Consider the following 17,721-nt stretch of genomic DNA (forward strand, 5'->3'; position numbering starts at 1 on the left):
TGATTGTTGGTGCCAGGTGGGCTGGTCTGAGTATTTTAGAAACTGCTGATCCACTAGGATTTTCACGCACAACTATCTCTAGGGATTACAGCGAATGGACAGAAAAAAGAGAAAATATCCAGTTAGCTGCAGTTATGTGAGTGCAAATGCTTTGTTAATGCCAGAGGTCAGAGGAGACTGGCCAGACTATCAGCTCAAGCTGATAGAAAGGCAACAGTAACTCAAATAACCACCCGTTACAACAGAGGTATGCAGAAGAGCATCTCTGAACACACAAAACGTCCAACCTTGAGGCAGATGGGCTACAGCAGCAGAAAACCACACCGGGTGCCACTTCTGTCAGCTAAGAACAAGAAACTGAGGATAATAGAAGATTGAAAAAACGTTGCCTGGTCTGATGAGTCCCGATTTCTGCTGCGACATTCGGCTGGTAGGCTCAGAATTTGGCATCAACAACATGAAACATGGATCCATCCTGTCTTATATCAACGGTTCATGCTGCTGGTGGTGGTGTAATGGTGTGGGGGATATTTTCTTGGCACACTTTGGGCCTATTACTACCAATTGAACATCGTGTCAATGCCACAGCATGCCTGAGTATTGTTGCTGACCATGTCCATCCCTTTATAACCACAGTGTACCCATCTTCTGATGCACATGACAATGAGTTCACTGTACTCAAATGGCCCCCACAGTCACCAGATCTCAATCCAATAGAGCACCTTTGGGATGTGGTGGAACCGGAGATTCACATCATAGATGTGCAGCCGTCAAATCTGCAGCAACTGCGTGATCTTATCATGTCAATATGGACCAAAATCTCTGAGGAATATCTTTATGAATCTATGCCATGAAGGTTTAAGGCAGTTCTGAGGGCAAAAGGAGTCCAACCTGACACTTGTAAAGTGTACCTAATGTACCACTTGTAAGTGTAACAGCAATAACAAATTATTCGTTTGAGTATGACCAACCATGCTTTCTCTACAAACACACTTCTTTTCCTAACGTCTTTGGTGTAAAACTTTGCTATTCCACATTTATTTTGCACGCAGATGTTATTTTTTCAAGCACACTGGACCACATGTTTGAGTAACCTACACTGTCCAGTCTGTTATTACTTGAGTCTTTCCCATGCAAATGAAACGCACACATACACACACACATCTTCCCCTCATTGAGACTTGCTTCCTTCCTTTTCCCCCAGATCCTCTTGTACGGAGAGCCACCCAGTTATTTAAAAAGTCCATTAGGCACTTGTTTATAGAGCCTGAGATTAAAAATAACAAAAAACAGACATGCCAGCCAACGTCACATGTTGCGTGCTGAATATGTTTAGACGTTTGTACAAAATTCACGGGGAGACGGAGAAAAAAAAAAAAGAAATCTAGTGAAATAACACAAATTAAAATCTATATACAAAGATGTTTCTGGTTCAAAGTTATTATCTAAAACGGTCCGATTGACTTTGACAATGGAAAGAAGACTAGGCTAAGCATATGGCCCTCCTCAAGGGACATTTTTATCGTCAAGGATGTCAGCTTAATCACGGCTGAATTTGACGAACACCAGAAGTGTTGTTTTTTCTTTGTTGTTTTTTCCTTTCTTTTTACCACAACCCAAAAGCAATGCATAATGACATTGGTTTTATAACCCTTGTCACAGGCAGCAACATATTTAAGAAGAAAAAAAAAGGCATCAATTTGGACTCTCTGTGCTTAAATGCACGAGTTTGGGTTTAAAAAAACCAGAGGCTGCGTAATCCAGCAGATGCATGTTTTTACTTCCATTTTGGTGGTTGTTTTAGTTTAATTCTACCAATGTCAGTGATGATGCATCTTCGTTCCACAGTCTATTATAAGAATAAACAATGCAACAGTTCATTGTAGCATGTCTTATCCCATAGACTTCTTTACCCTCTTGTCGCCCACCGCGCTGAGTGAAGGTCCCTCAGTTGCCTGGGATCATAGATGCTGGCAGGCTGAAAATGGGAGGCATGACATAGTCCAAGAAGCATGAAACAGTCTCACCCACGCGCTTCTGCCTGATGGAGCCCACGGAGACCATGCTCTCCTTCATATTGAGATTTTTCTAAGCTCGAACATTATTTTTGTTCGCTTGTTATGCATTTCAGGTTTACCTAATGTGCTCTTCTTAATTTTCTTACCCTCACTAGGTGATTTCTTTGCCCCCAGAAGAACATTGAGCTGTGATTTTTAGATGAACTGTTGTACTTGGTGATTAATAACACGTATGGCGATGGCTGTACCTGCAATTTGCGAACCAAAAAAACATATATATGGGCAAAAGTAAAATGAATACCTGTTGCTTGCTCATCATGATGATGATGACATTGTGGTCTTATGAAGTGAAAGGATTGGCCTGCGCAGGAAACTAAGTATTATTTATAACACTGTAACTATAACACAATAATTATTACTAAGAGCACATTTATGACACTCTGGAGTGCAGGATTCATGGCACATACACTGTAAAAAAAAACAATAAAGAACATAAATTGGCAAAAATCAACAGCTGTAATTGCAAGAATTTGTTTTATCATTTATATACCATAGAAACTGTAAAAGAACTTTCTAAATTGTACAGTAAACGACTGTATCTTATTAATTCATCATGTTAATGCACCAATATTTTAAAAGTACTAAAATCTAAACATCTTACCTTTGGTATAAAAGAATCAGAAAGATTCATTGCTCATCACAAAGAACTTATACACTATTAGAGAATCATGCTAACACATTGAAGGTGCGATTTCAGATGCAGTCCAAGAATTACAATTTAAGTATGCATGGGCGTAAACTTAAATATATACAGTTGAAGTCAGAATTATTAGCCCCCCTTGGAATAATTTTTTCTTTTTTAAATATTTCCCAAATGATGTTTAACGGAGCAAGGACATTTTCACAGTATGTCTGATAACATTTTTTCTTCTAGACAATTTTAAGGTCAATATTATTAGCCCCTTTAAGCTATATTTGTTAACTTGCCTAATTAGCCTAACCTGACTAATTAGCCTAGTTTTAAATTTCACTTTAAGCTGTATAGATGTGTCTTGAAAAATATCTAGTCAAATATTATTTACTGTCATCATAAGATAAAATAAAACAGTTATTAGAAATGAGTTCTTAAAACTATTGTTTAGAAATGTGTTGAAAAAAAATCTTCTCTTTGTTAAACAGAAATTGGAGTAAAAAAATAAACAGGGAGGCTTATAATTCTGACTTCAAGTGTATGTTGTAACATCCACACACTAAATTTTTTTTTGAAATGGTTCTTGACATGTTAAAGGTCTTTTTAGAAGTGGTTCTAGTTTATGGTTCCACCCTTAATTTCCCGACTTTTTTTCAAATCTGTAACTGTCTAAGCACCTCATCACTGGTTTTCTCCTTCCTCTAAATAAGTAACATACATATTGAATATAAAATCCATAGTTTGTTTTTATTATTATTTGGTTTGATGCATAAAATAACATGTAAAGCTGTCAAGCCATGTGTATTCAGCTTCATTCATTCATTTTTCATTTATTCATCAGGGGTCACCACAGTGGAATGAACCGCCAACTTATCCATTATGTTTTATGCAGCGGATGCCCTTCCAGCTTTCACATTCACAAACATACACTACGGCCAATTTAGTTTATTCAATTCACTTGTACTGCATGTGTTTGGACTGTGGGGGAAACCGGAGCACCTGGAGGAAACCCACGTCAATACGGGGAGAACATGCAAACTCCACACAGAAATGCCATCTGGCCTAGCCAGGACTCAAACCAGCAACCTTCTTGCTGTGAGGCAACAGTGCTTACCACTCGAGCCACTGCGACACCCCTACAAACTGAATTTAATAGGTGATACGTATGAGCAGTATTTAAAAAATGTTAGCCTAATATTTCCCTTGAAATGATAAGAACAGACATGAATGTTATCAAGACTCTCGCCCTGGAAATCCTGGTTCAGTTTGGCTGACCAGAAATATGTTTTGTTCCTCATCTCCTTCTCTGCTTTTTTTTTTTTTTTTTTTTTTTTTTTTAGCTTTGGCAGTCTTTAGTGCCCTAAATGTTTTTTTTTCTAGTCTTACTGATTAGCACTGCCCAAAAACACAACAAGAATTTATCATTTTCAGCAGCAATAATCAGCAAAATATTTGGTTTGATTTTGTTTGGTTCAGTTGCATTGTTTACATTCTAACCATCCAAAATGGCCGACTGATAATGCATGGATGTAAACTTGAACTTACGCTTTTGTTTACAATTTTTCATTGTAACATCCACATTCTAAAAAAGTTCTGTAATAGTTCTTGACATGTTAGAGTTCTTTTTAGAAGTTCTTTTAAGTCACAGGCTCTTTGTTTGATAGTTTATGGTTCTCGCCTTAAATTCCCGCCTTTTTGTTTTTCAAATCTGTAACTGTCAAAGCATCTCATTCCTGGTTTTCTGGTGCTCAACAATCAACTGCAAAGATTGTTACCATAATCTGAACAGTATATCTTTCTTAAAAATGTGACTCCTTTCCATACTAGACATTTATTTAAAATATGCAAGTTTAACCAGCTGTTCAATTAAAGATAACTCCACTAAATATGTAACATACATATTAAATATGTTTTTTTTAAATTATTATTGTTATTTGGTTTATTGCATAAAAACACATTTAAAGCTGTCAAGCCATTTGTATTCAGCTTAAAACATAAAAAGATGGTTTGAGCTTCAGTAAATTAACAGTAAATGTTAGGGATGCTACGATTAGGATTTTTGAGGCCAATACAGAGTATCAATCTATAGTCATTGTGATCGACTGCAGAGTACGGATTCTGATGCTTCATGCTAATGCATAAAGAACATTTTCCCTTGAAGTATGATATTTAAGTGGAGATCTCGCCTTACCTAAGAGAATAAATAAGGTTGCATATAATCCCTTAAACATGTCTCTTTTAACAGTTTAATATGGAAATGTCATGTCAAGAAGCAGCTTTATAAAACAAAATAGATAAAAAAAGACACAAAAAAATGGTAGGAAAAATAACTGACAATGCAATGTAGAAACATTGCAAATGATAGAATAATCATTTAACATGTCTCACTGAAGAAAATGTTTGAAGTAGTTAAAATGCACATCTAGAAATGTATGACTTCTTTACTAAATTAAAATAGGCCTATAAACTTTTGTTTATTGCAATAAATCTATTACAAAAAGTTATCTTTATTCATTTAACCCAACAAATGTAATGCTTAGATTATCCTTGTGCATCTCACGATCTGTTCTGTTGCTCATCCACTCTTGTCGCCTTGATTTGCGGGTCTAACGAAGCAGCTATGAATATGCGGGAGACTCACGGAGCTTCTGGCAAAGGTCATACGGTTGGAGGAGACACTATATATTTTAGCTGCTGTGTTGGGAGCTGTTGTAAAATCGCAAACAAACACTTGTGATTGGTTTGTAAGATCGGCCAGATAGACGAGTACTGATCGAGTCATAAAATGTGATTATCGGCGGCCAACACCAATCTTTAGCTGATTGGAGCATCACTAGTATTTTATTTTTATTTTGGGGGGAACTGTCCTTTTAAAGATATCTTTATTGTTTACAGTTTAAACCTTATAGCAATATGGAAACATAAATATATGGAAAAAATACTTCTGAACAGAATGCCTAAAGAATTGAGGAGAAAATGCATTCAAAGTCTAATTTGTTCAATGCTTATAAGCTGAACTGCTTCTTTTATTTGTGCATTCGTTTAGTCGCTGTGTCAAAACCATCTGAATGAGATCACCACTTTTGGCAAAGTAAATTTTAGTTCGTCTGAACAGGCTGTATTTTTTTATGCTTTTGTCAACCGCAAGCTGTTATTTCTTTCTATTAGAACATGAAACACCTCATTCGTTGTATGCGCGCCGGACTGTTTTGTCGTGATTTATGCGATGAATATGTAAAGCTGTGCATTAAAAGAATTCTCTCCTGATTAATCACTGTTACACTGTCATAAGTCATTTGCAATAACAACTGCCAGTTTGCTTATGTTGCTGTCTGTGCTGTAATATAGAATGGTCTCATATTGCATGGCAAAGAACAGATGTGTTCCCCTTTGCTGAAAACGTTATACAACAACGTCTTTCAAATGATGTTCGAAGGAAACACTGCAAATGTTGGGGATCTTTAAAGGAATGATTTGTTTTAAACTCCTAAGTCAGCTCTGGAAAAAAATTCTTTTTGTATTGTGTAAATAATAAATACTAAAACAACCTTGAGTAGAGTGCTTGCTTTATGTTTAATGATTACATTTTTTTAATAATGGTACTAGTTTAACCTTAGTGAAAGTTTAATGCAATGCATATGTATATTTGCCATCAGCAATTTTTAACAGGTCACCATCTGCTGAAACAGGACTGACAGACCAATTGCCTTGGTAAACATAGTTGTCTGATTCAACTACAATCAAAAAGGATATTGAAAACTAACATCTACTGTCACATTGTCACAAAAAGTTACCAAAAAAAATTTTGTGGCTGGATGTTTTAAAGTTTGAAATATTGAAATGTTCGCACAATCACAGGCCTTAAATGGACAGTTCACTCAAAGATTAAAATGTACTCACTATTTGCTCACACTTCACTTGTTTCAGTACTATTAGGAGTTATTAAATTATATTCTCTTTGTGTTCATTTAAAAAAGAAAACTCATAAATGTTTGAAACAAGTGAAAGGTGCACTGAAAATCTAATGAAAATGTAAATCTCTTTAAAATTGCATGCATATGATAACTGTTACTCCATTATGATTAAACTCTATTAAACTTTGCAGATCCAGATCCAACATTGCATATCCTGCGTTGTGACTAATGCGGACACATTGTGATATCGATGCTGAAACGATATATTTTGCTGCCCCAACTTAAATAGAGGTTAGTTGTCTTTACTTCTTTTCTGTCCTTGGCCTAAAACTTGCTCTCACATTGTTAGTGCTGTGTAAGCATTAACAAAATCTATTTTACATCGATATTAAAAAAATTGCAAAACAAAACAGACGATAAACGGTTGAAGTCAGAATTATTAGCCCCCCTTTGAATTTCTTTTTAAATATTTTTTGAATTCTTTTTTAAATATTTCCCAAACTATGTTTAACAGGACAAGGAAACTTTCACAGTATGTCTGATAATATTTTCTCTTCTCGACAAAGTCTAATTTGTTTTATTTTGCCTATAAATAAAAGCAGTTACTAATTTTTAAACACCATTTCAAGGACAAAATTAAAGCTCCTTTAGGCTAATTTTTTCTGACTGTCTTCAAAACAAACCATCGTTATACAATAACTTGCCCAATTACCCTAACCTGACTATTTAACCTAAATAACCTAGTTAAGCCTTTAAATGTCACTTTAAGCTGTATAGAAGTGTCTTAAAATATCTAGAAAAATATTATTTACTGTCATCATTGCAAAAAAAAAATAAATCAGTTATTAGAAATGAGTTACTAAAATTATTATGTTTAGAAATTTGCTAAAAAAAAAAAATCTTCTCTCCGTTAAACAGAAATTAAGGGAAAAATCAACAGGGGGCTAATAATTCTGACTTCAACTGTATGTAGACATTACATGAAACATTATGTCATAAAAATGTACTTGAAAGTTCTGGAAAAGTCTTGAAAAAGTCATGAAAGTTTAGTAGTAAAAATATGTATGAACCCAGCCAAAATGTTCATATGGTAAATTCTTTATGTACTACAATGACTGAAACAGAGAAAAGAACTGGGTTTTTAAACTTTCCCCAAATAAACAAAAAGTGTTTTAGTTCCCCTTCAATAAAGCAACTGTACATTAAACAGTTAGCAACACAAACAATGTCCTCATTGCATGCAAACCCATTAGCCTAAATAATGAAGACAAGGCTTTTCCGTGTTTAATGTGCACAATAGTCTACATGTTTACACCACGTTCGTTTCCCCGTCCAAAGTTTATAAATGGTACTAAATCATAAGCGTCTGCCATGCGGTGGTATTTGGTGCATATGGCAATCACCTGTTTACAAAGTATTGTTCAAGCCCATTAAAGTGAGTTTTTGTGTTTGCGAGAGCTCTGTACAACACGATGAAGAAAAATGGCTTGTTTTCTCTCACATGAGAACCTCCAAAGGTTTGGCATGGTGCCGGCAGTTTGATTTGTGTGCCGTGTTGCAGCCCACAGTTAGATTGACAAATTCCCTCTCCCCGTCCCCGCTCTGTATTAAACACAATGCATTTCGGGGCAGGACTTCCCCTATTGTCTGGGGCCGGGTGTGGACCAGAGCTCTCTGTCGCCACATTGTGCCTCTTTTCCTCTCCTCCCTCGCTGCCTTCATGAGGAGCAGAGGAAGAAAAAAAGTTCTGCTTCTTCCACTTCTTATCTTATTTGTTGTGGAGTTAATTAAAGAAATCCAACAGCTGATAAGCAGATGAAACCAAGATGGAAACATGTGGTTTGTTTAGAGATTTTAAGATTTGTATATGATTTATATTACACACACTTTATTTTAAGGCACAATTCTTGCTATTAACAGACCATTAAAGGACTCCTATTTTACCAGATAAGATTTAAGATAAGGCTTTTGTGTCTCCAGAATGAGTCTGTAAAGTTTCAGCTCAAAAAACTCATGAGATTATTTATTAGACCTTTCCGAATGTTGGAATATTCAGCTCTGAGCATCTTGTAGCTGTTTTTGTTGCCTGTGCCTTTAATGCTAGTTCTCCCCGCCCACCGTTCCCACGTCCTGTCAGAATGTGCCTCAATCTTCCCCTCAGCTGCATCAGATAAACAGCACAGTGACAGACATAAAAGAAGCTGATCACATGTAATGTTTGTGAAATACCACAGTAAGATCTTTCCCAATGATGTGATTTGATGAGTCACGCACAATGTCATTACAAAGTTCACGCACACACACACCATGCGCATTTAATTCTACACTATTTTTGCATGGCAAATGTGACAGAATCATACCTGTCAACCCTCCCGTTTTTCCCGGGATTCTCCCGTATTTTACAGTTCTATCCCGCTATCATCCCGTAAAGGTATTTTCCCGTATTTTCAGTGTTTCTCTGAAGGGTGGCAAGAAACAAGCAACCCATACAGCCGAACCACCAGGGGCCGCCACTTGCTCTTACATGTGAGTCTGTTCTGTGCTTTTGCTTTGTTTAGGGATGAAAACACTTTGAATTAAATAGAAAAATGGTGCGATTTCCCTTCCTTTTCATTACAGGTGCCGTCACCCCTCCTATGCAATCCTTAAAACAGTCACATAATGGTGCATGATTGTCAGCTGACGCACTAGTGATAAATAGACGGTGTTTCCCAAACGGATTCTGTACACACGATTTAAAGCGGAGCGAAAGTCTGGCTTTTGGGTGAGTGTGTCGATCTTGGTGTTTTTTTTTTCTAACACAACTAATTTTGTCTTAAATGAGCATAAAAAGTTAGGAAAGCAGTCGAATGTCTTCATTATATTGTTAGATGTGTGCATTTTTAAAGTGACACCTGTTATTTAATGTAATCAAACGAAAAAAATCTTAATAAGAGATTCATTTGTTGCTCTTTAATCAGAATGTGTACAGGTTCGCGGCGATAAGCGGCGATGAGCAGCGCGGCGCGTCTTCGCCGGCGTGAGCGTCGAGGAGAGTTGAAATGTAGTCAACTTTATGGTAATGAGCTATGACGCGGTTCGGCGGCAAGCAATCAGAATGAAAACGTCCATCACTTGATAGCAGTTCAGAGAACACAGACCAGTGAACTTTGGTTCCGACCACAGTTGTTCCCAAGGGTTTGATTATTGCGGTCGCCGGATTTCCAATTATTAACAATTTTTTCCTACAGGAACATACATTAAATAAGTTACTGGCGAGTTACTGATGTTCATTAATGTTATATAAATTTATCTTTAAAAAGCGGGAATCTCACGCGATGTGACAGTACAAAACAGTACTGCTGCTTCTGGATATGGATGTTCAGACGTATGGACACATATTGGATAAAAAGAGCAAAGCCGCTCCACACGCAACTTTATCTTCCATTGTTGTATGAATTTGATAAGAAGTGCGCAACATTTTCACGCTAGAAACATGTTTTATGCAGGAATGTAACTGATATGCTGCAACGGCTCCTTTAAATTTGAGATCAATGTAGCGAGTTTTGACGCTCTCGCTGCAGGAGCTGAAGGCAGAGAGCGTTGTTGCCAGGGCGGCAAGAGCGACCTTGGACGCTCTCGCCGCTTTCGTTGTGAACGTACGGTAATGAGATTTGATAGCTTGATTCTATTTCATTATAACAGCCATTAATTTTCATAAGCTGAACTGTTTGCTGATGTATTTGCTGCTAATGTATATATATATATATTTTTTTTTTTTTGTAAATATTAATAATAAAACATATTACTGACCTTTTAACTGTTTATTTACAACGAAACAGCTCCAAATGAACATATTTAGTAATTTGGGGATGTTTTAAAGGAGGAGGGAGAGGGGGGTCCCTTATTATGGTCGGCATATCCATTATTTTATCAAAGGTGCCCTTTAACATTGAATTTTAGCTCAAACTTTTAATTTTCAGCTTATTAATAGTTATCAAGGTTAGGGATGTAGATTAAGATTTTCATAGGTACAAATATACAAGCAATTTCTTCATAATAGGCAGGAAATAAGTCACAGGTTAATAGTGGTAATTGCTACTTAATCTAAAGTGTGACTATATGGTCAGACTTTATTTTAAGATACAATTCTTGCCATAAACAAACCATTAACTTTGACTTTAGACATTGACTGTATTACTCGCTGAAAGCTGTTCCTCGCTGAAGGCTTCATAATGCCTAAGCACATAAATTATGTAAATAAACTTTTTGTAGGCGACACGGTGGCTCAGTGGTTAGCACTTCCAGTTGGCATTTCTGCATGTTCTCCCCATGTTCGTGTGGGTTTCCTCCAGGTGCTCCGTTTTCCCCCACAGTCCAAAGACATGCGCTATAGATAAGTTAAATAAACTAAATTGGCCGTAGTGTATAAGTGTGTGTGAATGCGGGAGTGTATGGGTGCTTCCCAGTACTGGGTTGCAGCTGGAAAGACACCACTGTGTAAAACATATGCTGGAATAGCTGGCGGTTCATTCCGCTGTGGTGACCTCTGATAAATCAGAGACTAAGCCGAAGGAAAATGGATGGGTGGATGGAAACATTTTGTAATAATAAACTTTTGTCAGTTGTGGAAAAGAGCATGTCTTCGGGACCATCAACTGTTCATGTTATATTCTAAATCAGGGGTGCTCAATCCTGTTCCTGGAGATCTACCTTCCTGCAGATTTCAGTTGCTACCCATATCAAACACACCTGAACCAATTAATTAGGACCTGAACACTTGATAATTACAGGCAGGTGTGTTTGATATGGGTAGCAACTGAAATCTGAAGGAAGGTAGATCTCCAGGAACAGGAATGAGCACCCCTGCTCTAAATAATAAATGTACGCGAGCAGACTCTGGGGTGGTAACCTTTTCAAAGGGTACACATTTATAATTAAATTATAAATATTGGTACCCTAAAAGTATATATTAGTACCTAAAAATTTTAAGAGGAACACTTTTGTACTTTTTAGATACTAATATTTACCCTTGAGGTATTAATATAGACCTTTTAGCTACAAATTTGTACCTTTTGAAAAGGTACCACCCCAGTGAAAACTCGCGTACCTTCATTTCTAAGTGTACATGGAGGAAAATGGAGGGAAAATTGAGGTGAGAAAAATAATAGTTTTAAAGTTTAAATTAAATAATTTAAATTCTTGAAAAATGTAAAAAAAAAAAAAATTACATAATTTATTTCTATGATATTATGATCAAATTTATGAAAATCTATCAAAAACTATGATCTTATTCTTTTTTACATATATGAGTTTTGGCCATCAATGCTGCAGTTTTCACACGTTCCATTAAAAATTAATCTGATTCTGACCTCTAATGTGATGCTTGAGAAACATTATTAACTTTTTAAGCACTCATATATCGGCTCATATATCTAGGTTCAATGCATCGCCATAATGATCAGCTCACCATCAATCAAGCAAAGCATTACATCACACTTCCGTGATGGAGAGTGTGAATCTGTGTTTCTGCCCCTGCCTGCACTTTGCGTTTGTTTGCATGCGAGCACTATTTACGTACAGTCACTGCACATCAACATTGTAATCTGTATTCAAATTTAGGGTCAAAGGAACGTTTGTGCTTCAGGGCAACAGCTCTTTCAAACTGCTGAGTTATAGTCCTGCTCCATTAGCAGAATCTGGCTAATGCAGTCTTGAAATAATACAGCGGGCCTCCTCTGGGGCAAAATCATTTTTCCTGCTCGCTCTTTCGCACACATCAATGCCATACAGACCTTTCAGCAGGCAAACGGAAACTTCGGCGAGCACAAGCAAGCCACATGCTCAGTGTGTACATTTTGACATCAGTAATCTTGTCATTTACCTTATTCTGAATAAAACAATATTATGATTAAAGTGTTCACATCAACTGCTTTTAGAAAATTCCTTTCATGGTCCTGTTTTACATGTTATTCAGCTTAGTCTGCAATGCGGAAGTAAGCTATACTTTCTCCTAATGTGTTAAGACTTCTGATACATTTGCCTAAGGGTAAATGACTAAGAATAGAGAGTTTGCACTTACATCAAGATTTGGTCAATTACCCATACGCAATGTGTGGTCATACTGGTGATACTCAGATGTAAACAACAGCATACATTTTTCTGTGTATTTATGCTGAGTGACCCCAAGAAAAAAATATGTGGGAGCTGCTAAATCATAGAGAAGATCTTAGTCAGCAAATATTTTGACAAATTGAATTTGATAGGTGGTAAAATTATATGTATGAGCAGCATTTCAATGCTAGCCTAATATCTCCCTTGAAACGATAAGAACAGACATTAACAAACATCAGCTAGGACAAAATGCAGCTGTTCCTACTAGGTCTAGAAGGTATGATCATATCACCCCAATTTTATCTTCCATACACTGGCTGCCTGTTAGGTTTTGTATTGATTTTAAAATGTTGCTTCTTACATATAAAGCTTTAAATAATCTAGCTCTGGTATATCTAAATAAGCTTCCGTCTCGCTACAATCCAACTCGCTCTTTAAGATCTCAAAACTCAGGGCTTCTGGTATAGAATAGCAGTCAAGTAAAGGAGGTCGAGCCTTCTCGTTTATGGCTCCTAAACTCTGGAATAGCCTTCTTGATAATGTCCGAGGCTCAGACACACTCTTGCAGTTCAAAACTAGATTAAAGACCTATCTTTTTAGTAAACCAAATACTCAGTGCATCACATAGCGGTATGATACATGAATGTGCTCCACACAGTTTTCTTCATCTTGTTTATATACACTATGAACAGCAGCCACGCTAATTATTCTCTTTATTCTCTATTTCCATCCCGAGGCCCTTAGACTATGCAGCGCCACTGATGCAATCCAAGACCTGCAACGAGATGATCCCAAGTTTTTCATAATCCTGGACCAGGCTGTATCCTGAGAAGCTGCTCTGGTGGTCATGAAGGAGTGAAGAGCATAAGACCAATTCCTGTAACGCTTCAGTGACAGACATGTTCTCCAGCCTCTGGTGCCTAGACTGCAGCTCTGCACAAGATGTTTGGCCGTAGGAGAAATGGTTATGACCAACTGAGCCTGGTTTCTCTCAAGTTTTTTTATCCTTCACTTTCGCCAGTTGGTGAAGTTTTTTCCTAGCTGCTGTCGCCACTGGCTTGTATGGTTTGGGACCTGTGGAGCTGTGCATCGATGGATTTGCCTTTCAGTGTTTGGACTCCCAGCAGTCAATATTAAACCACACTGAACTAAGCTAAACTGAACTGAACCTAACCTCTAAAAACTGAACTGACACTGTTTCAAACCACTATAATCTTCTATTTTAAGCTGCTTTGACACAATCTACATTGTAAAAGCACCATAGAAATAAAGGTAAATTGAACTGAATAGAATTGAATAAAATAGAATTGAATTGAATTGAATTGAATTGAATTGAATTGAGTTGAGTTGAATGTAATCAAGATTCTCGCCCTGGAAATCCTGGTTCAGATTGGCCGACCACAAATATGTTTTGTTCCTCATCTTCTCTGCTTATTATTATTATTTTTTGGCAGTCTATAGTGCCCTAAATGTTTTTTCTTGTCTGACTGAATAGCACAGCTTTTCGAGAGGATTACATGCTCATGATAAGCACAGCTGGCACATCATTAGCTCCATAATCTGCCCTATTAGATAATTATGGAGGCATTATAAATAACCAGAGTTTTTCACTCGTTATCTTCGTCTTGAAAGTTCCCCCCCTTCCACCCCTACTTCCCGCCCTTTTTTCTGATAGGGTGACACGGCAGCCCAGTGGCTTGCACTGTTGCCTCACAGAAAGAACGCAGCAAGTCCAATCTCCTATCAGGCCGGTTGATGTTTTTGTGCGGAGTTTGCATGTTCTCCCTGTGTTTGCATGCGTTTCCCCTGGGTTCCCTGGTTTTCTTCCACTGTCCAAAATCATACACCATAGCCAATCGACTAAACTAAGTTATCAAATAAGACAACTTTAGTTTACACTTCTCACACGGCGATAAGCAGGGGAGTTCTTGAGACCTACCTGAGCTCGAACTCCCCTCTCACACTTCTAACGGAACGGAGCCCCGAGCTCGAGGATATTCTGAGCTCTGGGTTCTCTCCCGGGACAGCATGCCAATTACGCTTTATTGATTATCAGCTAAGTGTGAACTCTTGAAATTTAATTTGTAATGACCACATGAGAAATGGCACACATCATTATGACACTGCACAGTGTTATCCGATGTTCCCTTAAGTATTTTATGTATTAGTATTTCAGATATAACTCTAGGTGTTACATTTTAAATTTGCGAAAGCTTCAAGTGCAGTTAATTTGTCATATATACATGAAAACAGACATTCACAAGTACAAAAATATGCTTGTGTTTTCTACGAAATCTTGACAACTGCCATGTGTGTGGATTCTGCTGCAAAAAAAGCTCAACATGACGGTAGCCTACTGTGACGTTGTGAATGTTAAGTCTGCGTGAAAAAGAAATCACTTTTTTTTAACCTGTTGTGACAAATATCTGAGTGAAATGGTTTCTGAAATGAGGAAAAAAATGTAGTGTGGGGCTTAGTGTTGCACGATATTGGAAATTGCGATATTTTATTTTTCTAAGAGAAGATCGATGGAATAGCACTGTTTGATAGTTTTCTAGGAAGTCTAACAGTGTTCAAGTGCAGAAATTTAATAATCACACAAAAAAAATGCTGTTCTTATATTGTTTTGTCTTTTTTCAGTTTAAATATAAAAAAATTCTTAGAGCAAGTAAAAACAGCATCAGAAGAAACGTCACAATTAAGAGATTTTACTTTAAAATGTAGACATTTGACCTAGAAACATGACAAAAACTGCAAGTAAGATTTATTTTTGCATGAATCATATAAATTCTGTATAAATACAATGATTAATTACAATTCTATAGTTCCTGCTCAACTATAATTCAGATTCAGCATCTTTGCGATGTGACTATTGCAGATGCGCACATTACGATATCGATGCTAAATATATATATTGTGCCGGGGCTTAATTTCATAATTTGGGAATTGATTGGAGTTTTGAAAGTTGCTAAAAAAAGGAAGATTTGAATACCAGTTTGCACTCTCAAATTGCCAGCACAATACAATGTTTTATTCGAGGAGCACAACAATGATGGTAGTAACTAAATCGAACAGAAAAAGTTTTACGTATTCAAAGCACCGAGGTAGGAGTGGGGTAGGAAGGATGATGTATTCAATTAAAGATTATGAGGGCAAGGCACACCAATTTTTTTAAATAATTCATTACACAGATAAACCATTAATAACAAACACTACCATGTTATATATAAATTGAGAATTGTATATATATATATAGCCCAAAAATGAAAATCGTCATCATTTACTCAGGCTTCGTTCAAATCTCTCTCTTTTTTTTTTTTTTTTTTTTTTTTTACTGTTGAATACAAAATAAGACATTTAGAAAATGTTGAAAACTTGTAACCATTGACTTCCATACATTTTTTTCATTAATTAATATGGACGTCAATAGTTATAGATTTTCAACATACATCTTTTTTTGTGTTCAACAGATGAAATAAACTCATAAAGGTTTATAAATACTTGAGTGTGAGTAGGATGAACTATTTTGGTTGAGCTATCCCTATGAGAGGTGTCAATACTGCAGCTAAAATAGCCAGTCTACTCCACGAGAAATACTTCAAGTGTGATTTTGTCCAGACTGAGGTAATCAGAAATCTCTGTTTACAAGGTGTATTCTTAATTAGAGCATCTAAATCATGTCTGAATATCGTCGTCTATGTAAACACATGCCCAAAGTGCCCACCTGACACAACTTACAGCATCTCCTCCGCGAGTTCACAGAAGTTCGGACGCAGAATCACACGAGGATCTCACAGCCACATTGTCAGATCTGTCATAAAGGAACGGGGTTGAAATAAACCATCAGGACCCGAGGCAAACACACCACACTGTAATTTATGGCCGCCGAGGCGAACGCCGACTGACTAGTCAAAGTAAAGCGGGAAGGCAAAACACAAGCTGTGAAAAGCATTTATTAACTTTCACTCCCTAGACGCTCCGAGCCCGCGCTTGTGACAGCGAAATGTTTTGTTAACCCCTTTTTGCGAACGCAACAGTCTGAAACGATTTTTGTGACTTATAATTATATATTTTTACAGATATACACCAGCCATTTTTCTCTGACATGTTAAGAATGTCCCCCCATACAAAATATACATTCTGTGCGATTAAATTGGAACCTTCTGGACTATGAAATGGTCCCCTCACGGCAGGCCTGGAAATCCATTTACGTCCACAGTTCACTATGAACAACTGCCACACAAGTGGAAAAAGGTATTTAAGTGCAAGTGCAAAGCTCAGAGAGACTTTTGAGGAAAGAGAGAAAGGAAAATAAGGTCAAAATAACAATCAAAAGAGTGTAAAACTAGTCTTCTTCTGCTTACTGGTGGAGCCACTATCCGATATCTTACTACATAGCCTATTTATTTTTTAACACCACATGAATTAGCATAAATTATGTAACACTAAAAGTCTCAGGTATGTGGCTTTTTGCCACAAGACCTCATTACTCTACATGTTTAATTCAGTGAATGGCTTCTAGTGCTGTCAAGAATTTTATTTTTCAATCAATTCATGTAAATATTTTAAATCTTAGGTTATTTAAAATTATATTTTTGATACAGAAAAAAATCATGTCCAGGTTATTCAGATCAGTCTATAAACCTTTACTTTTAAGCATGAGATGCCTGGTGTCTCATTTTACATGTTAATTATAAATGTAGTCAAATTATGCACATTTATTATGATCATTTATGCTTATTTTAATAAGTGGATAAAAAAGTATGTTGTATGTTTGTGTGTGTGTGTGTGTGTGTGTGTGTGACTGATCATATATATATTAGTAAGAATTTTACAGTACTTTAAAAATACTCATAAAATTCTGTCCGCGTTTCAAACTATTTTATTTAATTTGCCAAAATCACACAAGTGGCAATTTCACAGCTGTCACATCCATAACGGAAAAGTGTCACATCCATAACGACACTTTTTCCTCATAAATGCAAAAATGTCAAAAAAAAAAAAA

The 17,721-nt window shown here is 36.7% G+C and overlaps 1 protein-coding gene across 1 annotated transcript in view; it reads right to left on the bottom strand.

The window, feature by feature from the left end:
* Nucleotides 1–16,478, bottom strand: part of mxb (myxovirus (influenza) resistance B) — a 30,939-nt gene extending 14,461 nt beyond the window's left edge. The window contains 1 exon segment of the mRNA NM_001128672.1: nt 16,441–16,478. The gene's annotated coding sequence lies outside the window, so the exon portion shown is untranslated.
* Between the last annotated feature and the right edge of the window lie 1,243 nt (nt 16,479–17,721).

This window comes from Danio rerio, chromosome 1, assembly GCF_052040795.2.
Source record: "Danio rerio strain M-AB ecotype USA chromosome 1, GRCz13ab, whole genome shotgun sequence".
Classification (NCBI taxonomy): Eukaryota; Metazoa; Chordata; class Actinopteri; order Cypriniformes; family Danionidae; genus Danio; species Danio rerio.